The 21,827-nt window shown below is 51.1% G+C and overlaps 1 long non-coding RNA gene across 1 annotated transcript; it reads right to left on the reverse strand.

Annotated features, from left to right (window-relative positions):
• Nucleotides 1-5,536: 5,536 nt before the first annotated feature.
• LOC127484627 (uncharacterized) lies at nucleotides 5,537-11,521 on the reverse strand. Its single transcript, XR_011384929.1, has 2 exons — nucleotides 10,812-11,521; nucleotides 5,537-9,974 (listed from the first exon to the last, which is right to left on the reverse strand). It is a non-coding gene; the product is annotated as an uncharacterized lncRNA (long non-coding RNA).
• Nucleotides 11,522-21,827: the final 10,306 nt, after the last annotated feature.

A 21,827-nucleotide genomic window follows, 5' to 3' on the forward strand; every position in this document is an offset into this window, starting at 1 on the left:
GGCTGTTGTGGCTATTTGGAGGGTGAAAGAGCAAATAGGGAGGTCTTTTTCCATCTGTTTCTCTGTCTTTCTGTCTTTGTATCTCTCTGCCTTTCAAATAAAATTAAAATAAATCAATAAAAATTAAAAATAAAAGTGTGCAGTGCATATTCATGGTTAAACTTGTAAGTGTTGGCAGTGTAACCCTGCAGTTAGGAATCGGGGCTCTGCAGCCAGATTAACTGGATCGTATCAGCTCCCCAACTTTAACCTTTCAACGCCACACATTCTTTCCCTGTGAAGCTCAAATGATCATCGCGGGCTGTGGTGGAGACGAAATGAGAAAAGTTGTACGGAGAACGGAGCCTGGCACACAGTAAGCCTTCTATAAACATTAGTGATTATTTTTATCAATATTGTTGGTAGCCATGGTTACCTCGGGAGCAGCTTGAGGGGAGAGAGAGGGAGGGAGCACACCTTTTCATTTCCATGATTTTACTTCTTGGTTTTCGGAATGAAAACAAAACAACAAAAATCACGTGTAACTTTCATCATTTAAAAAAATATCAAACAAATGAAGCATTTCTTTTGGCTGACCATAATGGCTCACCTGTGAGATACACAAAAAGTGTACCCTTTCCACTTTCTCCTGCCAAGGACTTAGAAAGATACGGGTACTTTGGAAATTTATATTCATTAAATAAAAGTTAAAAAAAAAAAAAGAAAGATATGGGGACAGGGCCTGCGCTGTGGCATAGCGGGTAAAGCTGTGACTCCAGCATCCCATATGGGCGCCAGTTCGAGTTCCAGCTGCTCCACTTCTGATCTATCTGCCTGGCTGCGGAAGATGGCCCAAGTGTTGGGCCCCCTGCCACCCACATGGGAGACCTGGATGGAGCTCATGGCTCCTGGCTTCAGTAGAACCCAACCCTGGCTGTTGTGGCCATCTGGGGAGTGAACCAGTGGATGGAACAGATCTCTCTCTCTCTCTCGATCTCTCTCTCTCTCCCTCTCTGTGCCTGTCTGTCTGTCTTTCTGTCCCCTAGCTGTTTCACTTCCGATTCAGATCCCTGCTAATGTGCCTGGGAAAGCAGTGGAAGACGACCCAAGTGCTTGGGCAACTGCACCCATGTGGGAGACCTGGATGAAGCTCCTGGCTCCTGGTTTCAGCTTGGCCCAGTCCCATCCATTCCAGCCATTTGAGGAGTGAACCAGTAGATGGAAGACTTTTCTGCCTCTCCTTCTCTGTAACTCTGCCTTTAAAATAAATAAATACATAGTAGGAAAAGAAAAAAGAAGCCTGGGACCTCACGGGCCTCTGGAGACTGGTAGGTAAAGTACTCAGGTGCAGTGGGCACTGCATCAAACCTGAGACCTTTGCCTACTTCAAGGAGGCAGCTGCAAATCCAGACTGGTTGTGTGTGCAAACTCTCCATTTTTCTTTCCAATTTTTACTTACTTACTTATGTATTTACTTTACCTCAAAGGCAAAGGGACAGACAAGAGACATCTCCTAGGAACCAGTTCACTCCCCAAATGCCCACAACTGAGCTGGGCCAGGCTGAAGCCAGGATCCTGGAACTCCATCCTGGTCTGCCATGTGGGGGCAGGGACCTAACTACTTGAACCATAATGATTTGGTGCATTAGCAGGAAGTTGGATTTGGAAGCAGAGTCAGGATTCGAACCCAGGTACTCCAATATGAAATGTGAACACCCGAAGTGGATAAATGCCCACTCAACTTCTCTATTTTTAAATGCTGGCCACTCTATGTGGGGCAAAACAAACGTTAGTGGGTCAGAATCTGCCTGCAGACCCCTCCCCGGTCATAGCTTGTGACCTGTAATAGAACCCTATCGACAGCACACAAAAACCACTTCTCCATTTGCGCAGTATTAAATCTGCATGCTAATCTTCACTGAAATCAACAAGTACCCAATGACAGCCCACTGCCCAAAGTTCAGCCCTTTCATCTCTGAAAAACACCGTGTGGGCCATGCAAGGTGAGGGAACTTCACTGTGAGAACTGTACTCTCGTTTCCTGGCGGGGGTGTGGTTACACTCACAACTTTGGTGTAGCGCTAACCGTCGGAGGGTTTTGCACTGGGTTTCCTGTTTCCTTTTCTTAATAAAGAAAGGAAAAGTGGGCCCCCGCAGCAATCATCGCTGAGTTCCATAGGAAGACACCACGGGGGTTCCGATGAGGCCACAAGCGAAAACAAAACGTGACGCCGTACCTGGCAATCCCTGTGGGCCCTGCAGTTGCTCCGGGTTGTTTTGATCCCCTCTTGCGGCAATTTTTCCGCCTTGTGCTCATTAGATGGGTGGCCATGCCCTCTGTTTTTTGGCTTGCTGGAACCACTGCCACAAACGGTTTAGATAGTGATGGTTACAGCAGCCACCTGGGCCAGGGATGGCGGGCAGTGCCTCCCACGTCTCTAGCCCAAACAGAAGCTCTCCAGGAATTATTCCCATGTTACCGATGAGGAAATGGAGGCTTGGAGAACCTACGATAACTGTCCCAAGTCACCCATAAGTGATGGAGCTGGGGTTTCATCCATTCTTTCCCTCATTGAATAAATTATCAGGCACCACTCACTGGGGCAAGGCACAACAACAGGATTCACAGGTGAAGGCTGCACTCAACATGAATCCCACTTGCTGAAGAGGACCTCTGAGTAGAGAGCATATTTACCTTCAGTTTTCTTTCATTTGGTCAGCTTGGACTCAGCACCTACTGCGTGAGGTTTAAACCGAGCACTGTGGAGGACGCAAGGCAGTGTGAGACGCTCACTGAACTTCCAGGGGCTTGCGACTCATTGGGGAGACAGAGCCTGGGCAACAAACTGTTGAATAATACAAGAGGATGAACAGCTATGGGAAAAAGGCGGGAGGGAGGACAGGTTCCTCCAGGCTGGAGTGACCACGCAGCACAACAGGGGTCTTGGAGCGATGACCTGCTGGGTGGGTGGGCAGTAGAAAGGGGGCTCAGCAGAAACAGGAATTGAGAAGAAGGAAAGAACTTGGAGAGGCAGCATGATTTGCTGCAGGGTCCTCAGTGTCATCAGACCCACGGTCTCTGGCGTGAACCCAGACTCCGCACCTCTCCACCTGGATGGCCCGGAGCAATGTTTTTACTTTTGTTTTTTTACTTATATCAAGTCTCAGCTTGCTAATCCAAGATGTGGCCATAATGAACGAGATGGTATAGGCAAAGGAGCAGGTGGCACGGGAGCCCTGGCAACAGCCTCCATGACTACGAGCATCCCGTCCCTTTGTGGGGTCCCCCCTGCAGCTGTTCCACCTGAGGAGTGGAGAGAGACGCGGCGCCACGCAGCAACCATCACGTAAGAGACTGAGGGAGGACTGGAAACTCTGCAGCCGTGAACTCAGGGCAGCATGTGTCAGCCCCAGGATCAGATAACACAAGCCAACCACAAATGTGCCGCTCAGGTTTTCAAAGTTCAGCAGCAGCAGGCGGGACTCAGGCTAGCTCGCTTTGTGTGATGGAGGGAGTCCAACCACATCTTTTTTTCTCATCAGACTTCACAGGAAATGCACTCTCTTGTTCGGATTTGAGATAAGGTGCCCTTCACCCTGGCTCTCCCTGGCACCACCAAGTCATTTGTGAAGGTGCTCACTTTCTATCCTAGGCCTGTATCGTCATCAGCTTCTATTAAGTGCTGCCTTTACGTTAGAAGTTGAATAGAAGTGAAGCCTATGAAGACACACTCTGTCGTCACACTGAGATGACAATCTAAGAAAAGAAGGTGAGAGTCTCCACGAGGAGCCAGCCAGAGGAGCTGGGTTTGTGAAAGCCTGCTTATTTTGCCCTCAGTAACCCCTGACAGTGCCGTTGCTCCATACTTATTTTGGGTTTCATGACTTTCAACCTAACCTCTGCGTCCAGCGGAGAGATCTATACTGAGGTGCTGACATGATTTCTCAGCAGCTGTTGCAAATTAAAAGCTTTGGCTGCCTTCCCAAGTTGACCCATGAAAATTTTCAAGAATATTGGCTTTAAGGAGTTTCCCAAAGACTCCTTCATCATTTTAAGAATTATTTATTTCTGTATGTTATGTATTTGAAAGGCATGGAGAGAGAGAGAGAAAGCAAGAGCGAGAGTGAAAAGAGAGAGAGAGAGGGAGGGAGGGAAAGAGGGAGAGAGAGAGAGAAATATCTCCCATCAGCTGGTTTACTTTCCAAATACCCGAAACAGCTAGGGTTGAGCCAGGCTGAAGCCAGGAGCCAACAATTCAATCCAGGTCTCCTATGTTGGTGGCAGGGACTCAACTATTCAAAGCCATCACTTGCCACCTGGAACTGGAATTGGAAGCAGAGTTGGGTCTTTTCAAAGCCTGGCGCTCTGATACGGGATGTGGGATGTCCCAAGCAGTGCCCTCCTCATTTGCCCGATGCCCACTCCCCTAATTCCCATCCTAAGAGTGCCTCTTCCTGGATCTCTGGGAAGGACTAACACCAGAATTGATGATAGAAGGAGGAGTACCAACAGCAGTCTAGTACGTCCCAGCATGTAGCCAGTGTTCAACATTCATCTCAGTATCCGGAGAAAGGAGAATCAATAGAATTTATCACCATCGCCGGTGCCGCGGCTCACTAGGCTAATCCTCCACCTTGCAGCACCGGCACACCGGGTTCTAGTCCCGCTCAGGGCGCCGGATTCTGTCCCGGTTGCCCCTCTTCCAGGCCAGCTCTCTGCTGTGGCCAGGGAGTGCAGTGGAGGATGGCCCAAGTGCTTGGGCCCTGCACCCCATGAGAGACCAGGATAAGTACCTGGCTCCTGCCTTCGGATCAGCGCGGTGCGCCGGCCGCAGCGTGCCGGCCACAGCGGCCATTGGAGGGTGAACCAACAGCAAAGGAAGACCTTTCTCTCTGTCTCTCTCTCTCTCACTGTCCACTCTGCCTGTCAAAAAAATAAAAAATATATATTAAAAAAAAAAGAATTCATCACCATCACCACAATAGAAATGCCTAACATTTAGGAAGCACTTGCCATACACAGGAGGGACTTCCAAAAGTTTGTGGAAAATGGAATTAAAAGATAGGGGCCAGCGTTGTGGTACAGTGGGTTAAGCTGCTGCCTACAATTCCCGCATCCCATATTAGAGTGCTGGTTTGAGTCCCGGCTACTCCTCTTCCCATCCAGCTCCCTGCTAATGCACCTGGGAAAGCAGCGAAGATAGCCCAAGTCCTTGGGCCCCTGCCACCCAGGTGGGAGACCCGGATGGGGTTCTTGGTTCCTCCTTTGGTCTTGCCCAGCCCCAGCTATTGCAGCCATTTGAGGAGTGAACCAGCAGACAGCAAATGTCTTTCTCTGGCTCTTTCTGTCACAATAATAAATGAACCTTTTTTTAAAAAATTATTTTTGAGCAAAAGATTTTGAAATCCAAAAAAAAAAAGTTTTGAAATCCATGCATGTGACACAGTCTTCAAAAAGTTCAAGGAAAGTGTGTGTTATGAAAAGAAACTACGTATGCATTTCAAAGTCTTTTGGCACCAAAATGAGCTTATCCTTTAATTCTATTTTCCCACAAACTTTTTTTTTTCCAAATTTATTTTATTTACCTGAAAGGTGGAGTTACAGAGACAGGTAGACAGAGAGAGAGAGAGAGAGATCTTCTATCCACTGGCTCACTCTCAAAACGGCCACGACTGGGGCTGAGCCAGGCCCAAGCCAGGAGCCAGGAGCCAGGAGATTCTTCTGGGTCTCCCACGTGGGTGCAGGGGCTCAAGCACTTGGGCCATCTTCTAGTGCTTTCCCAGACCATAGCAGAGAGCAGGATGGGAAATGGAGCAGCCAGGACTTAAACCAGTGCCCATATGGAATGCCAGAGCTGCAATCCAGGGCTTTAACTCACTGAGCCACAGCGCTGCCGCCCCCATACAAACTTTTTGAAATACCCCTGTAGATTACCTCACTGTTTTCTCAACACACTTTAAGAAAGGTGCTACTGTTATCCCCATCTTAAAACAGATTAGGAAACTGAGGCACAGAAAGGTTAAATAATTTGGAAGACAAATAGTGGCCAAACTAGGATTTGGAACCAGACAGTCTGATTCCGGGCGATGTTGCTAAATACTACCAAGGTACTTGTGTTTTATTGGGAGGAGACAGAGGGAGAGAGAGGCACTGTGAGGGGCCAGAAATAGAAAGGTTTCTTGAGAGCATTGGCCTGGGTCTTGCATCACGTCACCTGGTCACAGGACAGATCCCAAGGCCAGACGGACAAGGGCACATCCACACAAATGCTCTGAGACAAGACAGTCACGGTCTGTACCACTCTCTGTCTCCACTCTTTTCTGTCCTGGTGAGATCAATCAGGGTCTAGCCATTGTAGACTTTAGCATGGGTCTCGCGAGCCTAAGGGATGACGGGAACTATCCCTAAGGGATGACGGGAACTATCTCTGGCTCATGGGGCTCTGGAGTGGCCACTGAGAGCTTGGGTGACAGAACCAGATGACACTTCCAGAGGCATGGGTCCGTGGTCCCAAGAATTCCCAGTCAACTGGGCTCTGGGCTCTCGAGCCCCACCCCTACCCTGCCCCAGTCCCGATATAAAACTATCTCAAAATTTCTCTCTGCTGCCACATTGTCCCTGACTTTGGGGGAGGGCTGCCATTTTGCTTTGGACAGTCAGGGCCTGGGTTTGAATCTCACTGCCTGTGATGATTTGGGGGAGTTCTCTTGGTGCCTCCATTTCTTCCTCTGTCAAAGGGGATAATAACAGAACCTACCTCCTCCAGTTGTTGTTGTTAAGATTTATTTTATTTATTTGAAAGGCAGAGATACAGAGAGAGAAGGAGAGATGTTCTATCCACTGGTTCACTCTCCAAATGGCCACAATGGTGGAGCTGGGCCAGGCCAAAGCCGGGAGTCAGGAGCCAGAGGCTTCTTCTGGGTTTCCCATGTGGGTGCAGGGACCCAACCACTTGGGCCACCTTCTGCTGCTTTCCCAGGTCATTAGCAGGGAGTATGATCAGAAGTGGAACAACTAGGACTAGAACCAGTGCCCATAGGGGATGCCGGTGCTGCAGACAAAGGCTTAGCCTTCTATACCACAGCACCGGGTCCTCCTCACTCCAGTTGTTCTAAGGATTAAATAAATGAATCCATATCAGCCATCATATAAAGCACTTTAAGCACTCAATAAATGTGGGCAATGGTAATTATCCACATCTTTCCTGCATTTGAGAAGTGATTCTGTCTTAAGCCTCATGCATTGTCACGTCCGGTAGGGAGTGGCCTCAGGAACAAAGCCTGTGGCCTTGCCAGGCCCCACAGGCGTGTGCTCAGGCCTCTCTTAGAAAGGAAATGGTTTCATCACCTAGCTGCCTAAGTCGGGGCCACTTTCTTCAGGGCAGGGCTCTCTGTGGCTTTGACTGCACCCAGACCCCAGCGTCCACGGTGCACACAGAGACATAAGCCATAATGGTCCTTCACTGCAGGCCCAGAGTCTCATCAAGCTGGGCCTTGTTCTCGCCCACGGACAAGTGAGGAACCCTTGGAAACTGTGCACTTCTGAAGGTCCATTGGTTGACCTGGCTGGAAGACTATGACTGTCAACCTTCAGCAAGGAAACCTTTGCATTCAAAGAAAGGCCAGCTCAGGCTCTAGGGCGAGGATGCTTTGTGGGCTGGCAGAAAGGCCCTTTTCACATGGGTTCCAGAGCCAGGTTACCTTCTGTTGGATCCTGGCACCGTCACTTATCAGCTGGGTGATCTGGCAATTTCTTCAATCCCAGTTTCTAACTGGTAGGAAGGGATGATGATAATGGTACTCACCTCTTCAGTTGTTTTGAGGTTTAAATGAGATTGTACTAAAACACCCAAAACAGTGCATGGCAACAGAAGTGCATGTGCTAGCCATTATTTCTCACTTGCTAGGGATGCTTCTGTTCTGGACGGAGGCTCTTATCAATAAAGGGACCACACAGAGTTCTAGAGTAAGTCAACTTGACCCCATGCCTGTTGTCTTTGAGTGCTACAAGCTTGTGGTGGTGGTGGGGGGGAGGGGGAGAGGTATCCCTGCTTTGTGCCTTTTAGGAAAGCTCATATTTCAACTTGGGAAATACAAGACTCCCCCAAAGTAGAGCACGATTGTCAATTAGCTTGACCACTAACTGACAGAGAAGTAGAAATCCTCATTGTTTCCCTGAAAATGCCCAAATTAGTACCCCGCCGCCTCGTCTACAGTCCTGTAATAAGCAGACTTTGTATTGGGTTTGGATACAGCTCATGAATCTCAACTGTGACCTGGGGAGATTGTTAACGTGCAGGTGCTGCCGACGATGGTTTTGTTCTGCTCCCTGTGCCATTCCTCCTCTGCCTGAAACCGGACACAGGAGGACTTTTGGTTCAGGAGCAGAATTTAAGGTGTTCAGGAGTAGTCAAGACTCAGGATAACCCAACCCCAAGGGACTCGACCAACTGGCTCCTGATCCCAGATCTTGGGGTGAGGGGAGTCTGGCAAGCCTGCCCTTTGACCTGAATCTGGGTGACGTTAGTAGTGCAGGTATAGGTGAAATGGCAGCCACACCTGGCTGGTCCGTAAAAAGGAAATACTTCCCACACCTCACTTTCTCACAACAAGGGCTCCAGGTGAAGGCATCCCCAGTGTGAGCCGCTGGCTTTAACGTCTGGGTGTGGCTGCAGGAACCACCCAGTACAAACCGGAGTGAACCTGCTGCCCTTTCCCTCCCCTGCTGCCAAGTCAAACAGAACACAGGGAACACAAATAGAATCATCACAATAAACCGGTTGTTGGAGCCAGACGCAGGAGGACCCACTCCCTGGCTCTGCCACCCCCTCCACCAGCCCAGACACGACGAGCTGCTCCGAGGGCTGTGGAAGGCGTGGCCCGTGGGCATTCCTGCCCATCTAGCAACCCTCCGGCTTGTCTGTACTCATCACCACCCACATGGACCTCTCCAGGAGCTGCCAAAGGCGGGAGGGAGGAGGGTCTCCCCTTCCTCCAAGCCCTGGATGGCGGGGAAGTGCCCGCCCCACCCACTCAGCTTGACTAACTCTGCTTGTCGAGGAGGGAACTCTTCAAACACATTAAACCCCTGAAGGCATCTGAGGGCTGCAGGAATCCGTGCTGGACGTGCTTCCCAGCAGGGTCACACATGGGGGGAGGGGGAGCGAGGAGCAGCAGAGGGAGGGGCCAGGCCTGAGCGCCAGCTTCAGACAGATCTGGTTAGAGCTCTCCAGGCAGCCTGAGAAGTCGCGCAGTGCCCAGCCTCGCCCTGGGCAGGTCACAGGCTCCCAGCAGCCGCCCAGACCTCTCTGCTGTGTGTGCTCTGGGGCCTGTCTCTCTCTGCCTCCCTGGGTCTTGGGCCAATGAGGAAGTAGGTTAGTCCCAGGCGGCAAGGCTCCACAGTCTGACTTTGTGGTGTCAGCACCTTTTCATGAAGTTCTTGCAGATCTCACAAGAGATCAAAGTGTCCCCGTGCAAAGGAAAGCTTGTGGAACGACCCAGGCAGAGCTGTGCTGTGTGTTCCACTGCCTCCTGGGGTTGTGGGGATCGCAAGAGCTCCGACAACAGAGACCAGGGCCAGAAGCCCGCTCTGTTGTGCGTCTTTGGACAGGTTCCTTAACTGCGTGAGCCTCAGTCTCTTCGGCTATCAAGATGAGCATAAGCAGCCCCGGTCATCAGGCGTGTTTAGAGGAAAAATGAGATGACATTGAGGAGGGGCCTCTATACAGCCCTGTCACATGGAAAATTCGAGATACATCTTGCCTGCCATTTCCTTCTCCCACACCCTCTCTCAGTGGCTTGCTGGGGCCTTGGGTGTCCTGAAGAATAGAAAGAGAGATCTTGAGAGAGACAGAATCTACAGTCAACAAACCATGTTAGTTCAACTTACCCCTGAGTTGAAATAGGAGAGATAAGGAGGACTGCCAGGCCACTTTTCCAGGTGGCAAGATGGGTTACTTCTGCGCCCGGGGTAAGTCGCATCGGCGCTTTCCCATCTGAAACAAAACACAAACCACTTCGTCCCTCTGCCAGAATCTGATTTCATCTTCCCTACCCACAAGTCAGCCTGTCCCATTAGCCTGACCTTGAGGTTTCCCTCTTCTCCATCTGCCTCCCACTCAAGGTGGAGCTGGAGTGGGGGAGGACACTCTCAGACAGGTATAGCTTGACCACGAATTGATGGAAGAAGTAGACATTCTCATGCTTCCCCGAAAATGTCCAAACTGGTACATTGCTGCCTTGTCCTAAGTCCTGTGATAAGCAGATTTTGAGCTGGGTTTCAATACAGGGCCTGAATCTCAACTATTATTATTATTATTATTGTTATTGTTAAATATGCAGATGATAGTCTTGTTCCATTCCCTGTGCCCTTCCTCTTGTGTTTAGAACTGGACAGCAGTTTACATAAGGTCAGTGTCTTCTACCTGGTGAGGACCAGACATAAGAAACCCCATGGTGCAGATGAGTGGACGGGGCAAGGGGTTGGGACGTGCCAGTCAGCTGGGTAGGAGCCCAGGGAGTGGCCACAGAGCGGGAAGGGAGCTACAGGGGAGCCGTCTAGGGACCGGTGCCGGGGAAGTGAGTAATGAGTGGATCAGAGGATGGAGCAAGACGGTGTTGAAAGGGCATGGCCATGCTCTGTGGGCAGGTGGGAATGCTGCTGGGCCCTCAGAGGGGAGCCTGGAGGTGCGCACTTGGCAGAGACGGAAAGGGGGCAGGGTTTGTGTTGCCGGAGAAAGGGCGGGAGCTCTGGCCAGCTCCCCAACGCCATTCACTTCCACCAACTCCTTCTTTCACGTTCCTACCATAGGGAACAGACCCTGCGTGCTCACTTTTTAAAATTCCAGCAGATTAATACACAAGGCTTAAATTCAGACTGTGACCCTGGAACTCCACACGCTGCCCAGGGCGGCCGTCTCCACAGGGTCCCGCCTCGGTTCCTTGATTCGGTGTCCAGAGTCGTGTGAAGGCACGGCTGGCGCACGCGGAGACTTCTCACGCTGCGAGGGCTTGCAGTGCCAAGACGGGCCCCAGCACAGCCCAGCGACAGCTGCGGCCCAGCTTCCCCGGCCCTCCCGTTTCTCAGTGCCACACTTCCCAGGGCTGTCTCGGTTTTCCTCTGACAGGACTGTACTTAAACGCAGTTCCCAGGCACGGCTCTCTCAAGTCTTCCACTACGCGCCAACTCCTTTCTGCTCCTCCTGGGTTCTGGGGTTTCCTGCGACAGTGGGAAAGGTCTCCGAGCTGGGTTTTGCGCCCGTCTCGCGGGCAAGGCAAGTTTGGTCAGCGGTTTGCTCTGTGGGCTGCCGTCTGGAGCAGACGCGGTTAGGGAGGTCACCCTGACAGTCGTGGCCGACCGAGGGCGGAGGGAGTGGTCTAGGCTTGGCCCTCAGTCTGGGAGTCCCGGGCAGCACAGAGCGGTCTTGGCTCAGGACCCGAGGCTGAGGCGTGCTGGGACAGCCTAGGGGGTGTCCTGGCTTTCCAGGGGCGGGGGAACCCTCTCTGGCCCGGGGGCGGGAGACGCCGTTCCACAATCGGTTCTGTCTCCACTGCCGCCTCAGCACTTTCTAATTGCAGTCCCAAACAACAACAGCCGCCGCCGCAGTCATAGCAACAGGCCCCGCCCCCGGCCGCCCGCGCGGCCCGCAGCACGTGACGGCGACGCCTGCGTCGCTCCCCCCGCCCCTGGCGCTCTGGGAGGGCGGGGAGGCGCTGGCGGCGGGGTGGAGGGGAGGGATGACGTTTGCTCTGTCGTCTCCATGGATATAATGCATAGACGTCAACGTCGCCAGTGTTTAGTGTGTAACGTTCTTCGGTCTCCATGGGAACGTCAGGCGGCCAAACACCGGGCCCCAGCAACAGGCCTGTGATTGGCCCGAGGCTTCCGAAGGCGGTGCTTGGTGTCCCGCGCCCGCTCTGCCGCGTTGCTGTTATGGTTGTTGTCTCCCGCTTGTTTATTTCGCTAACAGATCTTGGAGGCTGAGGTCTGGGGCCGTCGCCAGGGAGGGGATCCAGGAGCGAACGTGCTTCACGTGCAGCCTGCTCCTGCCCCTAACAGCACGGCAGATGCCACCGTGCCGGGGCCGGCTCGGGACCCTCGCGCCCGGCCTGTGGCGGCGGCGCACCCCTGCCCCCGCCCCGAGTCGCGTTACCGCGGTGCGGTTACCCCTTAGCCACAACCAGAGACCGTGGAGTCTGCACAGTCAGGCCTGTCTGTGCTCCCCTCCGCAGACCCAGCGCCCCCGCCTCTAACCCAACACGGGCCCGGCTGCATTGTCCCAGCTGGTCCTGATTCTGTTGCATGACATCATTTATCCGCAGTCCCGCCCCGAGATGTCCAGATTTTTTTTTTTTTTTTTTTTTTGGTAGCCTAAGTGTATTTCAAAGAATCCCAAAGGACTTGGGTGGATACTTCTATTTACAGATTTATTGAATCATACTCTTTTCTCTGCCTATTTTAGTTCAAGTGGGGGGGGGGGCATTTTCCTTCTCCGAAAGAAATAGAATAAGTTGAGGACAGAGACGGAGTACTACACAGTGAGTTCCCAGATTTCTTGCTATGCAATACGGTATACTACACATTCCAAGGAATATCTCCAGACACACTTTTCACCTTACCCTGAGCTCACATCAGTGAAACCGAGTTAACATCTGGCGAGAGATAGTGATCTAGCCTCAGGGGTTTCAATCCAGTCCTGCATAAAAGAATGCATTAGCATCTTTGGTTATGGTGTCAAATATAATAAATCTTCATCAGCTCATGCGCACACAAGTCTGAAATGTTTCATAAAAGGTTTAGATGACCCGATAACATGTTTTCAAAGCCGGGGGAGAGAGAAAGGGAGGGAAGGAGGGAGAGAGAGAGAGACTGATACAAACCTCAGGTTAAAAAACAAGAAAAAAAATTACTCTCTAGATTGGGGTCAATAGGGAAGGTATCCCGCTCTCTCTGTTGGGATCTCAGCCACTACCTCCTTTCCCTTTATCTGCTCCTGTGAATTTCCTTGCTAATTCCTCTGCCCACCCCCCTTTCCATCCTTGGCCAGCCTCATGGCCTGTGATTTCCTTCGGAGATGTGAGTGAAATTGAATGAAATTGGGAGCCTGCTTAATGCAAATAGGACCAAAGGGCACAGCTCTTTATCATAATGAACTTCATTCTGATTAAGTCAGGCACTGCAAGTGCTTACTATTTACACAGTAAATATATTAAATTGCCAGGCAAGTCTCCTGTCCTGACACTGCCAGGGAATATTTGAAAGTCTGAATAAGATCATTTGTAGACCATCAAACATCCCTTTCTAATTCTATCATCTCTCTTTATGTTTCCAGGAATCCAGAGTGTCCTGGTCTCTGAGAGCCGATCTATCTAGGTTACTCGAAAGGAAGAAGAATGAGGCAGTGTTGACAGTGTCCACTGAGGGTGAGCTGGAGGCTGGAAGAGGTGCCGGAGGGCATCTCCTCCGTGTGGAGGAAGAAGAGGGGAGGTGTGGGATGAGGGAGCCTCTCCGGGCCTGGATTTGACTCTAGCATCTAACCAGATTTTACGACACTGTCCAACGGCATTGGTTCTAACCCCCAAGCTTCGTCCTTTCCTTTCGCTGGATACCCAAACGTAGTAGCAGGCCAGGGAATTTTTAATCCAGGAAATACAAAATAGATTATAGCTTTGGTGGTACCATCAGAAGCAATTTGCTTCATGTGTGTTTGCACATGAATGTGTGTGTGCGCACGCACACACCCTCTTCCATCCTGTGTTTCAGCCAAGAGGCTCTAGTTTGCTGACCGAATTCAACGTCAAGACCACGATATCCTTCTGTGCTGCTGACTTCCTCAAACCGCAAGACGATTAACCTCCCAACTTACTTCCTCTTTTGTAGAAAGCGATCTGCAGGATGCCCGGCCCTCCCGTGCTCACTGTGACTCCGGGGCACTGTCGTGGGGCCGATGCTCGCGAGCTGGCACTCGGAGACACCGAATGCTGGACAAGTGCTGGAGGGCCGCTCACGACCCCTTTCCCTCCAGCACCTCCCCACCGCGTGCTCGGTGGAGCCTCTGCCACACGTCCTCCGCGTGTCTGTCAAACAGGCCTTGGCCCATGTCAGGATGTGTAGGAAGGGTGACGAGCCACCGGCTTTCCAAAGCACACGTGCACTCTGTACCTCTTTTTAATCCTGGCCGTGATAGAGGGCAGATCCTCAAGTCTGGCTTTTTTTTTTTTTTTTTTTTTTGGATATAAACATGGAGACATTGTCACCTGCCCTACCCACCTTCCAAGACTGTTATGAAGGTCAGACGTGGTCAATGGAGCAGGGTCAAGGTGGACAGGAGGAGAGAACCCCCATAGATAGGCTGGAGGAATGCCCACCTGTGTGATTTGACCTGTCCTGGGCCAAGGAGTGCTTCTTCATTGCCCCTAAAGTTCCGTTATCAGCAATAACTTCCTCTGGATAAGCGTGCGCCACTTCCTTCAGATCTTAGCTTTAAAATACGAATTCTGGGGTGGGCATTTGGCCTAGCAGTTAAGACGCTGTTAGTGCATGCACATCCCACATCAGAAGACGGGAGTTCAAGCCTGGGTTCCTGACTCCAGCTTCCTATTAATGCAGACTCGGGGAGGCAGTGGTGGTGGCTCAGTGGAGTCAGGAAGACCTGGATTGAGCCCCTGATCCAGCACAGCCCTGGTTCTTGTGGGCATTTGTAAAGTGAACCAACTGATGAAATCACTCTCTCTCACTCCCTCTAAAACACATAAACATTAGAATAAAAATTCTCTTGGGGCAGCGAGCTCCTGAAATCTAATGTAAATGCGGTTACCAGACGTGTTTTGCCCCGGCAGGTGAGACGGCATCACGTGAGGTCTCTGGGCTCTTGAGTAAGTCTGAGAACTGTGATTCTGGAAGCCTGGAGGAGATGATTGATTTTAATCAGTCAGCCCTCACAGTTGTGCTGCGGCTGAGAGAAGATACTTGTAGCCAAACTGTAGACCCCCTAGCTCCACTCACACGTGAGATGGGAGACTGTCCTCACCCAAAGCTTCTGATAGCATACTGCACCATAATCCAGAGGTTTCCATGCCACCAAGCTTTTTTTTTTTTTTTAAGATTGATTGATTGATTTGAAAGGCAGGGTTACAGAGAGGGAGAGAGACAGAGGCAGAGAGAGAGAGAGAGAGAGAGAGAGAGAGAGAGAGAAGTCTTCCTTCTGTTGGTTCACTCCCCAAATGGCCTCAGTGGCCAGGACTGGGCCAGACTGAAGCCAGGAGCCAGAAGCCAGGAGCTTCCTCTAAGTCTCCCACATGGATGCAGGGGCCCAAGCACTTGGGCCATCCTCCGCTGCTTTCCCAGGCGCATTAGCATGGAGCGGGATCAGAAGTGGAGCAGTCGGGACTCAAACCAATGCCCACATGGGATGCGAGCACTGCAGGCAGTAGCTTCACCCTCTGAGCCACAGCCCCAGTCCCACCAGTCAACTTTTAATTTGCCTCTTACTATCACCAGCATTTCATGACTTGGAGGACATTTTAGTATTCAAAGAAGCCAAAGGACAAAAGACTAAGACTAAAGGACAGTCCTTTTAAATAAAACAGAGTTTTATGAAAGCTCCCTGCCTTGTCTTTATTGTTCCTAGCTTTCTAAGGCAGTACAGTTTCTCCATCTCTCTCCATAGGGTGGTGTGGGGAGCAACTCGGACTAGACTAAGTTACTGGAATTAAGACTTATTCTATGCATCTGCTCTCCCACAATATGGCGCTGAGAAGGGAGTAACAGCTTCTACACAGCTGCCTCCAGTTCAACCAATAAACTGTAGGACCTGCTCCTGATTGGAGGAGAGCAGCGTGTACTCGGCGTGTGGGTAGCAGAGTTGGGATTGGTGGAAGAGGACTATAAAGGAGGAGAGAGACAACATGCACCAGGAACATCTAAGGGGAACATCTATCTGAAGGAACACCTGTGCAGCCCCCGAGAGAGCCAGCTGGTGGTGTGCCACTCCCCTGCGGAAGTGGGGAAAGTGGCTAGGGGGAACCGCCCTTCCATGGAGGTGGAAGGGACGGCAGCCAACCCGGGAAGAACCAGCAGCAAACCCGGGGAGGGCCGAGCAGACAAAAGAACAGCGCAGGGTCCTGTGTCGTTCCTCCACGAAGAGGGGGAGCGACAGGGTGGTGCTGACAGTGACGAAGAACAGAGAATCAAGGAGAGACAAAGAGTTCACTGAACATTTACTTGGTTTTCCTAATCATACTCCCCGCTTCTCCCCTATCCATCTCCGGGTCACCCGTTCTTTGGTAAAGGACCTTGGCATACTCACGAGGATGAGTCCCAGGGTGTGTGTGTGTGGGGGGGGGTTAATGCTGTGAGCGACTCTCTGGGTATCACTTCTGTTCTGGGACACATCAATTTGTTTTCAGCAAAGCCCTTGCTCAGCCCATGCCCCACCCACCCGAACACTTCTGGTTTTGCTTGGGGAGGCGGGATTATTGACTTGCCCCAAGCTCAGCTCAGCAGGATCAGATGGGACCGGGTGCTGGAGGCTGGCATGGTTCTCAGAGGAGGGAGCAGGCCTGCCTTGCAGCTGGTGTCTAGGCAGGTGCAGGAGACACTGGCAGAGCCCGTTCCACTGGCAGCTTGGGCAAGAGCTGGCCCACATTTTTTCCTGCTTGCAGTTGCCTCTGGCAGAAGTGGACGTATTCTGCACGTCCTGTGGCAGCACCGAGCCCAGTGCAGCCAGCCTGGCATCCCATCCGTATGCAAGAATATTTATTCATTTCTCCCCGATGCCCAAGGCATCTAGAAGCTGAGGCTATAATTGAATTCCAAGCACCATAAGCGTAATTAAGGCCCATGAGACTGGAGTTTCTCTCTTGTCACTCCCTGGTAGGTACCTAGGGGACACACAGTCACTTATTCAGGTCACCAGAGCACATCCACTGAGCTGGGTAGAGCAGTTAGCACAGTTCTCCACTGTGGATTGGAAACTTTTCAGGGCATTGTTTTCAAAAAATGTTATTGAACCTGTTTAGCAAAAATGGCATCAGAATGCGTATGCCTGTGTCGTCGAATATTAAATACCAGTCTATCTGCAAAGCACTCAGCATAATTCCTGAGCAAGCACTCAATAAATGTTAGCTGCGATTGTTCCATTTGTTCAAGTATTTTCTGAGTAGCTCTCATGGGCCAGAAAGTATGTTAGGGGATAGACAGTCAGTGAAGAGGGAAACAGGCAAAGTAAGGTGTCTGCTGTCCTGGAGTGGGGACAGAGATACTAAAGAGATGAAATTGAGCCATTCATGGCTCCTGAGAATCAAGCCTTCGCTAGGTGCTTGGGGATGCATCGGTGAGCAAATCAAAGCTACCTACCTTTGCTTATCTTGTAGATAGTAGCCCAGTTGCTTTCTAAGTAAATACATATTTTTTATTTATTTTTAATTTTTTTATTTTTATTTTTTTGACAGGCAGAGTGGACAGTGAGAGAGAGAGACAGAGAGAAAGGTCTTCCTTTGCCGTTGGTTCACCCTCCAATGGCCACTGCGGCAGGCGCACAGCGCTGATCCGATGGCAGGAGCCAGGTGCTTCTCCTGGTCTCCCATGGGGTGCAGGGCCCAAGTACTTGGGCCATCCTCCACTGCACTCCCTGGCCACAGCAGAGAGCTGGCCTGGAAGAGGGGCAACCAGGACAGAATCCAGTGCCCCGAGCGGGACTAGAACCTGGTGTGCCGGCGCCACAAGGCGGAGGATTAGCCTAGTGAGCCACGACACCGGCCAGTAAATACATATTATTAAAAGTGGCCTTTCTGCTAAGAAAGAAGAGCCCGGGGTGGGATGAAGGCATCTAAGAGGTTCCGGATGTAGCCTGGGTGCTCAGGGGAAGGCCTTTCTGTGGATGTGACATTTTAAGTGTGAGATCTGGAGAGAGAGTAGGCTGAATTGAGAAGAGTGGGAGGTGAGGGCCCAGAACATATGTACCACGCTAGCATGTCATGGTGCCTTTTCACACGTGTTCTAGAGGCTGGGTCTGCCTAAGAGAGGAGCGGGTCCCTGCCTCGGAGACCGCATTGGATTGGATTCAGACTGGGGACCAGGGGCGCATGGCAGGAGCTGCCTATCTCCTCCCCACTCCTAGGAATCCTTGAGAGTGGACAGTCGCTGGCTCAGCTTCCTGTGGGCTCCACTGCCTGCAACAATCAGTACGGACTGCGACTGCGGCCCGGCGACCCCTCTGGGAACTGAATTCAGCTTCTTGCACTCGCTGTGATGGAAGCCACCCTCGCGCCCCCAGGGACGCGTCAGCAGCCTACGTTTGCTCCTGGATTTGAATTAAAGACGCGCAGGCTGACCGATCAGTGGAGCGTTCCTCGGCCCCCAACGCGCACATAATCCTGTAGCCCACTTTCCCCTTGCTGCTGACCGTACTCTCCTGCGAGTTTTCAAGCTCTTCTTCTGTTATTCCCATTAGCAAGTTTTCACAGCCTGCTTCAGATTCCAGCTACGAAATAGTTCACATAGTTCTGTGTAGACATAATATTTACAGGAACTCAAGATGGGTGGGTTCTGATAGTGGCTTGTGGAGCAGTCCCAGTACAGTCAAAATAGCAAAGCATTCGAGAAAATGAGTGCTTTGAGACTTCAGTCCCCCAGAAACTCCCCAAATGTACTTGAAAGTTCCTTGAGTCCTCTGTAAGGATCAGCAGAAGTGCGGGGAGTGGGGCCCTGCGTGGTGAGAAAGCTTGGCTTGTTCAGTGTTCTGTTGTTTTACAGCATGAATTCTAAGCTGAACTCTGCTTATTGTCAATAGCTCTCTAACAAAGGGCAAAATGGAATGCGCCTGTTTTCAAATTCCTGCGAAAAAAGGGCCCTGGAAGATCTCAAAGCCTGGCTTAGGGCGGTTTACTTGGCTGTTTCCCAGTGCTTTCGTCTAAGACTCCCTAAGCTCCAGAGAGAGAACCTTCCAGCCATCTGCACTAGCATGGAGCCAGGTACAAGCTGGATCCACACGGATTGCGTGGCGTGAGAATGAAATACAACTGTCCATATCCTGTTTCAAGTGTAGCGGCGGCTTTGAGGAAACAGAGCTGGGAGTAGCTGGGAAATTTCCAAATTTAGTCTCAAAGTTGGCGTTCAGGGTCTGGAGCAGGAGGACATGGTTGCTGGTGAGTCAGGTGGTAGACTTTGAGGTGCACCGTACAAGCTCAGCTTGGGTTCAGAGTGTGAACGAATCAGCACTTAGGGTTGCCAGTACTTCAGCTGGAAGTTTCCTCCGCCTAGAATGCTCCCTACTCTTCCATGGCTAGTTCTTCCTCCTCCCCCCACTTCTTCTTCTTCTTTTTTAATTAATTAATTAATTAGAAAAGCAGAGTTACAGAGAGACAGAGAGAGAGAGAGAGAGAGAGAGAGAGAAAGTCTTCCATCTACCGGTTCACTCCCCAAATGGCTTCAATGACCGGAGCTGGGCCCATCTGAAGCCAGGAGCCAGAAACTTTTTCTGGGTCTCCCCCATGAGTGCAGGGGCCCAAGGACATGGGCCATCTTCCACGGCTTTCCCAGGCCATAGCAGAGAGCTGGATCCGAAATGGAGCAGCCGGGACTTTACCTGCTACGCCACAGTGCTGGCCCCAAGGCTAGTTCCTTCTTATCACTCACTTCTCATGGAAAATGTCCCTGCCTTCCACTCAATCTAAATGAGCAACATGCTCATGACATATCATTTCATTAACCGTTTTTGTTTTTGGAATTTTATTTCTTCATTTTTCCTTATTTGAAAGGCAGAGAGAGAGACAGCTCTCATCCATGGGTTCACTCCCCAAATACCTACAACAGCTGAGCCTGTACCAGGCTGAATGTGGGAGCCTGGAACTCAATTCAGGTCTCTCATGTGAGTGGCTGGGACCCAAGTACCTGCTGCCTCCCAGGGTGCATGTTAGCAGGAAGCTGGAATTGGGAGCAGAGTCAGGGATATAGGATGGGGGTGTCGCAAGCTAAGTCTTAACCGCTAGGGCAAGCACCTGCTCCAGCAGTCTTTCATTTTAATCACCTGGCCAGACCTTAACTTTTATCTGACATTGTTTATTTTCTTGTTAATTCATAACTAGACCAAGCTTCACAGAAGTAGGAAGCTTGGCTGTTGCCTAGGGATTCCAGTGACTGGTGCATAGTAGGTGCTCAAAAAAGGTGTTGAAAGAAGAATAAAGAACAGGGTACTTGCCTGGACTATTGGAGTTCAGAAAGGATTAACTTTGTTAGGCCCTGCCCCAGAACCTGTTCGTGAGTGTTTTTTCTGGCTCATACAAGGTAATAATATTTTGAGGTATGTGAAATCACTTTCTTCCCTGGAGGGAATTCTGAAACCAATGGAAAAACAGAAAGCAGGCTAGAGATGTCTGATAAGAATACAACTAAATTAATCTCAACTGGATGTGTGCTATAAACACCTCAGGGCTGCTCTTATCTCAACATACAATCGAAAACCACTTAATTCGAAACCCTTTGGCTGTCTGTAGTATTCTCCAGTCATTTTACCATAGGGACCAGAGATGGGGAAGAACCGTGGCAATTATTCACCATGCCTCGCCGCTGTCCCTCGGTGAGCCTGATCTGGTGGCCAGTAAAGACAGCGCCAGTGGAAGACCATCTCTCCAGCTATTTCTTTCCTTCTTTGCTGTTTTCCAGTGCTTTCGTCAAAGACTCCCAGCAGAGTTACAGAGAGGCAGAGAGAAAGAGAGAGAGAAAGTCTTCCATTCGCTGGTTCACTTCCCAAACGGCTGCCATGGCTGGAGCTGTGCCGATCCGAAGCCAAGAGCCAGGAGCTCTTCTGGGTCTCCTACACAGGTGCAGGGGTCCAAGGACTTGGGCCATCTTCTACTGCTTTCCCAGGCCATAGCAGAGAGCTGGATTGGAAGTGGAGCAGCCGGGACTTGAACCTGTGCCCATATGGGATGCTGGCACTGCAGGTTGGGGCTTTACCTGCTACATCACAGTGCTGGCCCCTCTCCAGCTGTTCACAACTCCTTCCTGCCCTCCTCTCCAAGTTCAAAGCTTAGGCAGACATCAGCCAGAGCAAACCTCAGTGCAAAGAAACTGGCCTTGCCTGGGGAGGTATTAGTCCCCAGCACAGTCCAAGAGCAAGCACAGAATTTTTCCTCATAGACACCTGCTGGGTAAGGAACCAAGCCATCAGATAGAATGGGAGGAAGGAGTAGAACAGCCCTGCTGAACGAGTAGAATGGAGAATCCTGCGGGCCCATCTCACCCTCTATGCTAGCCAATGAGAAACAGGCAGGTGCACACGCAGCACCCTGTGGACAGCTGCTGAGGCCAGCTCCAGCCCAGACGCAGCTTGATGTAGGTGCTGCATCCCGACCTCAGGTCATCCTGTGGTTTGGGATACTCCAGTCCACCTGCTCTGGACAACTCAGGCAACTGGCAAGTACTGACCCAGCCCCAGCTGTGTGCTCAACCCCAGCTGGATTGTCCAAGAAGCCGAGTAAGCGTGGGCTGGGGCAGAGCTGGGGCACACGAAGGGAGGAGATAGGAGAGCCGCATCTGTTGCCCTGCTTATTGAGGGCTTAGTACTGTGCCCAGGCTCCCCATCAACAGTTTTCCCTCCCTCATGGAATGTACACCCTGATATTGTTTCAGCATACTGGTTTTCCCCTTTTTAAAATAAAAAATCATTTTACAACTCAACATTGTTTTTTCTTGGAAGTACCTTGGGGCAGGGGAGATACTGAAATTGTGTTGGTGTTAGGACCATAAAAGGTTTATGTGGAGCTCTGTTGTGGCCTAGCAGGTTAAGCTGCTGCCTGCAATGCCAGCGTCCCATATGGGCGATGGTTCAAACCCAGCTGCTCCACTT

Source organism: Oryctolagus cuniculus, chromosome 20 (genome assembly GCF_964237555.1).
Source record: "Oryctolagus cuniculus chromosome 20, mOryCun1.1, whole genome shotgun sequence".
Lineage (NCBI taxonomy): Eukaryota > Metazoa > Chordata > Mammalia > Lagomorpha > Leporidae > Oryctolagus > Oryctolagus cuniculus.